The sequence below is a fragment of the Schistosoma haematobium genome, assembly GCF_000699445.3.
Source record: "Schistosoma haematobium chromosome Unknown HiC_scaffold_212, whole genome shotgun sequence".
In the NCBI taxonomy this organism is placed as follows: Eukaryota; Metazoa; Platyhelminthes; class Trematoda; order Strigeidida; family Schistosomatidae; genus Schistosoma; species Schistosoma haematobium.
Window position 1 is genome coordinate 347 of NW_026137049.1, and position 7154 is coordinate 7500.

Genomic DNA, 7154 nt, shown 5'->3' on the forward strand with positions numbered 1-7154 from the left:
AGTGTCGAATTCTAGTTATATCTATATCTAACAGACTAACCGTAAGTACAGAAGGTATAACCGTGAAGAGTGGTCGTGATTTCGTTGTGCAAAGCCATTGACCAACTTGTAGTCAGAGTTTGAAAAGTCGATGACAAGCTGTTACAGTCAGTAAGGTTGAAGGCTACAAATCCACAGCAAAGGTGGCATGATGAAGTCTCTAAAAGATGGTAAACGGTGAATGCTGCGTGTTTGTTCGGTTAGTGAACAGAAAAATATCGAAAAGAACATAAGAAACCAAGAGTGTCACTCTGGACTCATGTCAATGATACCCGTGAAAACGCTGTCAGTGTAGGGATAGAGGCGACAATATCGTTTTCAGTTTGCAGGAGATTCGCTCGATCTGCATAAACTGATGATTCGCGCGAATGATATTGTCGTCAGACCACCAATTGAACTGGACAGGTTGTAAATCGTCGAGTAGTTGAACAGCCGATTGATTTACCGGAATCATCTGTTAAATAACAGCCACGAGGAAACAATACTTCATAAAATGAAGTACGACATCGAAGTAGAACAACTACAATAGTTCAGATGTGTTACAATGTCAAGTCTAAATAACATCGTTCTTACGTATACTGACAGTTGCACTGAACGTTCGTTTAAGCATTATTAGCGTAACAGTTGGATGTGTGAATAAAAACATATACGAAAACTATGGTTGGGTTCGTGGAGAATTTTCGAGGACGTTTAGATATTTTCCAAACCCGTATCGCATGTAAATAAACCGAAAATAGAATTAAAATGACTGTTGTGTAATAAGGAAATGGAGCCATGATTTACCGTGTGAATTATTAGCAAATACAAGGGACAATAAACATTGATTAAAATGGTAACCACCAATGTAACTAAGGTTTAGAGGGTCCAGGTAACGTGGCCATTTCGTAAAAGGATGATACAAAGAGCTTATTACCTAGCATTAAGTGACATATTAAGTACGACATGTGTACTTGGGACATGGACTAAGCGTGCTCGTGTACATGCAATATGTTTTACCACAGTATGTCGACTAACGAGTCATAAATGTACATGATTTCGACTAAAACTTGACGGCAGTGACAGAATATATGACTAGTTTACGTGAAAGCAACTACGAAATGTTATCACGCATCATAAATATAGTACGAAATAATCTAATGAAATTAAGGAAACTCGCCTGGGTTACTCTTACCCCTAAGTAATGAAGATATGAAGTAGGCAGTAGTTTGAATCTGGATTATGTACGAGGTACTGTTGATTAAATTTTTCGATTAACACAGCATTGTAGACTGAATTTGTATAAGTCCAGAATTAATTTAAGCCGAATACATAGCATTACCTGACGAACAGTCTAAACGAGATCTAAGATCGCAGGAAATTTATAGTTCAAACTCACCGTAAATTTATAGCATTCGTATCCTCTGTTTGGCCATGGAACCTCAGCAATTGGAAATTAGGCAGACAGTGGTAAAAAAGCAAAACATTCTAGTGGATAGTGGTTAAGCAGAAAGATGAATTTATAGTCGATAGTTAATCTTGTCTTATTTATACCACCGGATAAGTTACAAACAGATGTGCGTTCGTGTTGCCTTGTGGCTATACTCACAGAGTGGTTGATATTTTAACAGACATATTACACAGGAGCATTTACATGCTGCTAATGCTTGTTAAAGAACCACGATAGCCGATTGTAATCGTAGTTGATTGGTTAGTTCTGTCGATTGAACTAAGTATCTAAGTTTAAATACTAATCAACATTGACATGAAGCAACGAAAGTTCACAGTAACAGATTAACATAGGCGATGATAAAAATAAAAAAGAATAAGTATAGAATACAATAATAAAGATTATAGTGATAGGTTGCGTTATTCGAAGTCTTGCTCACCAGTGTAGATCACCAACGTAGATGATCTATGTCGAAATGATTGGAGGCCGACTCGAGCTAGACGTGAATAGTGTGACGAACCAACTAACGTCGAAGTCACACCTCGTGGTCAGCACCTTACGTGGACTACCCCATTGACGTAACAAGGTACTATAGATGCTTTGAAGACTGTACAACACAAAGGACGTTATTACAGAAATATATTAGTTAAGGTAGATACAGGCGAAAGTAAGACCACTGCTGCATGGGCCAGTCCATGGCATACGATTAACTAATGCGCGTTGCTTGTCACATGACCTTGGCAGGGAGCGATGATCTGTTCGACATTCAGTGATCCAACTGCCGGATGATTTGGCCAGGCTCAGTGACATTTCACTGGCCCTACAAGCTTATCAGGGTAGGACGTGTTAGTCGTTTATTAATGCAAATAAAGACTCAAATCTTGACCTACAACAGCCTTTCAAAATTTTGAAGTCTCTGCAAAGTGGTCATAACATACAAAACACATTAGCAAGTATTGCATTGCAGTGTCTTATTTTTTTAAATTTTCGCCCTTAATTTAATATGTAAACAAAAAGTAATCTCTTTCAAATATGATTTTTTACAGTTACATACGAAATGACTACGCACTAGCCACGCACATTCTAGAACCTGTTTTAACGTGTGTTTTCTTCATTAAGAGTGTAAAATATGTCATCAAGTTATCAATGTCAAGTGCATGTACTGTTCCTGTCCGGTATAATTTCGCCATTATGTCACCGCAGTGTATCTACAGTTTTAGCTCTAAGATAGCGTTTTACGGTATCATTGCAAATATTTTCAAAGATATTATTTGGTACAATGTAAGGGCTTTATTTCAACGAAAATAAGCCAATTAAGTTTACCGATCGAAAGTTGTAAAATCAAAATGACAGGTTTAGATATGAAAATACATGAAACGTAAAAAGCGGGGAAAAGCTATGACAACAATAAAGAGACATGGTAATTTATCGTATAGTGAAATGGAATGCTTATGGTTAATTAAAAAAATATTGTTATCTGATATATACTGCTGTATAGCTAAAGTTGCATATCTAATATTGCATGCTTGATATGAACTCGTACGTTTCCTATGACATAATCATTTTCCGGTCCAAAGTGGAGGTAATTACGTTTGTAGCGTATACCTTGAGCGCTTACAGACACTTCGAGTGGAATTGCACAAGCTGTATGTGATTCAAACGAATTTAACTGAGGTTTGATTCTTTAACTTATTCTGACAAGTTGAATAAAAAGCAATAAAGATTCCTATTAGCTTTATTAGAGTTCACTTTGTGAATATGTAGATATTTTATTTAAGACCGGTACATTTTCTTGAGAGATGCCTCAATAGTAGACCGGTTTTGTTTCTCTTGTCTTCATGTTGCTTTTAGAAGTGTTTGGTACCTGGTTATAGTATTACGTGCCATCTGATATTTTTCCCTGATAAGCCAAGTTACTATGAAGACTGTATACGTGTGCATACTGAAGTAAGCAAATATTTATAATTGTTCTTTAATGAATGTAAAAATAGATTCAACACCTTCATTTTAACTTTGTTACATTCAACTACACGTTACTTCCTATTAATGATGCTTTCAGCTGCAAAATTTGATCAACTAATATATTTTTTACGATGAAGGACCTCGTTATTCATTTATAGAAACGTTTCATAAAATGATCACGCTTTTTATTCCACTTTTGATGAAATCCACTTGTGTTTATCTGTGCCAATCAAAGTTTATGACTGATTACAATGAAAAACAACTTGATGCATCTACATTATAATTTGATTAGTTGTAATGCAGAATATTGCAGCAGAAATCAGTCGGCCAGTTAATCATAATCAACATAAAACTGCCGCATAAGTAAATTACTTTAAGCTGACACAGCCCATCAGTATAGTCAAGCAAGATTATTGGAAAGAATTGCAGAGCAATCAGGATAGTAAATGCATCAGCAGTAGTAGTGTGAGTAGTAGTCGTAGCGATAACAGTAATACAAATAATGATGAAAAACATCAGATATAGAAAATATGGTTCTGTAAGTAAGAATGAGCTTATGAAATTAACAATACAAGTACTTTAACCCAAAGAATAGACTCACTTACACCACTGAGATCATTTTTGAGGCACATTATCCAATATTTTCAACAATCAGTTCTGTTAATCATTTGGATTCTAATCAGATAGTCTTCATCTACCTAAAAGGTCAAGTCCATCAGTCAATGGATTCATGGATTTTAGGACTATAGTACCCTGGGTTATACAAACTGTATGATGTTTTATTTATACAGTAGAACGTATTAAAACTAATTCACTTCAACAGGACAAAAAGCCGTTTAACTACTTGAAACAACGTACCCGCTTGAGTTAAACTAATTATCAATATTTTATCTGAAATATAATAAATAACGTAATATTTTGTTGAGATAACGATGTATTGCCTGATGACAGTAATAATCGGTTGATTTGGTGCTATGTCTTTAGTTCACTATGGCATTCTCAGCACTAAAATTCTCAGATTATAACGATTGCTAGTAGTCAACTTAGTTACACTCTGTGAGTTTAAGTCAGTTTTTATTGTAATATCTAATAGTTCATCGTCCGCCTAAGCTACAAATCTTCCCAACCACAACAGTTCGTCGTCAGTGTTTACTAGAACTAACATAAAACTTCTTATAATTAATTCGCCTATCTGTAGGACAAAACTCAGACAAAGTTAATACAATGCATTGATATAAAAATCAACTAAGTTGGACACCGATTGGATATTGAGAAGCACTAGACAATGTTTAGTCTTATCATAAGACTAATCAGCACTGCAGACCAAACACACAACCATTGGTCTCATGTGCAGACACCTAACTGCTAAGTAACTGAGCCAGATACTAATGATGTGTATGTCTAACTTTAATCAAATCATGATATTAAGAGACCTTATTCCATAGTTTATGGCGGACGACTGCCTCACATCCGATACTCCTTGAACTCAAAAACACCCTATACTGTTAATAATACACAATATAACTTGTTTTTCAAATTTGTTTTGTATTCACCTGAAAGGATCATGAGAATCAGTTAATCGTTCCAATCTATGCTTATCCTGTGATAGGCGACTTTGAGTTTCCAGAGTTCATTGAATTTCCATCAACAAATATTGGGAAAAAGTGAGCATATTTTCTAGCTATTAATGCGTTTCATCTGTTTTTCTTAATAACTAATTATTAAATGTAACTATACAGTTTATAATGTAAAAGTTTATTTGTGTATGAAGTAGTCTGTTTACGGATTCAAACCTTTGTACTCTGATTCAAATCAACATTATTCAATATCTTAACATGAATGAAACTCATTATTTATGGCAAATTATTTAAATTCTCCAAATTTTTCGGACTAAAACCAAACTAAATTCGAGCATTTAAATAATTTGCTTACGTTTCCAGAATACAAATTCATTAATAATATGGAAACCAAAAATTCCTTTATCACTGCTTAGTTTCCAAGCATGTTTATAGAAAACAACAAACATTAGCTTTTTTGGCTAAACGGTTATTCATAAAGTTATATTGTATTGAACGAGAACACAAGTTGGGACAACCAAATGTATTATAATACAACATTACAGAATATCTTGGTAAAATCTGGGAATCATACAGTAAACACTTGATTGCAAAATACCCATTAATTGTTTCAGGCTTTGCTGTCCTTTTGCCTCCATACCAATCAATCTCTGTTCTCATCCTCTTCTCTACGATTTTCTCAACCGTCTACCCCTAGGCGTTCCACATTCGATTGATGACACGTACTACATATATCTATCGACATCAGTAGCATACACCGTATTGTCAAGAAACTTTGATCAACACATGTGAAGAATAACAAAAGCAATAATAGTTTATCCTAAGAAATAGTCAGTTCATACAAACGCACTAAAGATTTTTATAAGATAATGGTTAAACTACCATGTTACCGTGAATTTTGATGATAAAATCTCTTGAATAAATCTTCACTAGTTTGATGAAATAGTAGTGTGAAAGTTATGCCTTCAAAGTTTTCATCCAACTTCTCATTTAATGACTGGAGATAAAAGTATTAAAAAGAATAGATACCAATAATAAGTATTAAATTCACTTGGTATTATTTGCTTGTATCTTCCGATTGTTGTTAAAGTCTGCAAGTGATAAGCCTTTTACTAACATATGTGCATCCTGTACGGACCGCTTAGAATTGTCTTAAGTAACAAGCATTATATGCAAATATAGATAGTGGCTAGCAGTGGAATCCAGAGTGCGCCAACAAGAGCCTGATCAGTTGCAGTCCTAAATAACAATGGGTAGGTAAAAGTAAAACAACATCATGTGAATTTAAACTTCATCCCATTGCACAAGCAGGTGGTTATTAGTATTCAGTAACTAAGTGGATAACGCGATGGCGTTTGAGGTGAACAACACTGGGTTCGAGTCCCGGATTGAACATTAACTCTGGGATCCAGGGACATCCAGCTGACCAGTCCCAAATAGAACGAAATGCACGTCCTGCATTCTACTGTCCATCTTTACTGATAATATTATTTTGTGAAAGTAAATGCAGAATCAAGGCTATGTTATGTGCACAATCAAACCGATATAAATTGACTTTCACTTATGAAACAAGTTTACAATTTCCGTGAGTCGTAGTTTACTTCAAACTTAAAATTTGAATCAAAGAAACTAATCAATTCAAATAATAAAAACACACATCCAGAATACATTTAGTTTCTTGGACAAAATAACTGAATATATTAACCTTGTTATAAGATTGATTCCTAATTAAAAAGTGGATGCTTCCATCTATCTGAAAATCGTACAAATGTCTCAATTCTAGTTAATTATGCAAACTTCTCAAATTATCCTTCTGATACGAGGAAAATATTATTTTTTTGAAATAAGAAAACTGAAATGGTAACGTTACATGAAGATAAAGTTTTTAATGTGATGGCATGTCATTTTATTTTAGTTAAAGGATTTTATAATTAGATCCACCAGCAAAAAAAAATGTGTGTAAATTAAACATTCAAAGAATTCAAATCATTGAAAATGACAAGGATGACTGTTAGCGAAATTCATGTTAATCATTTATATGCGATGCCAACTCTGAAACATGAGTATCGGTCCAAGTTGTTATACCACAACATCACTTTTAGATTAAATTACCATGACTGTTATGACTTTATTTCCGGCTTTTTATCACG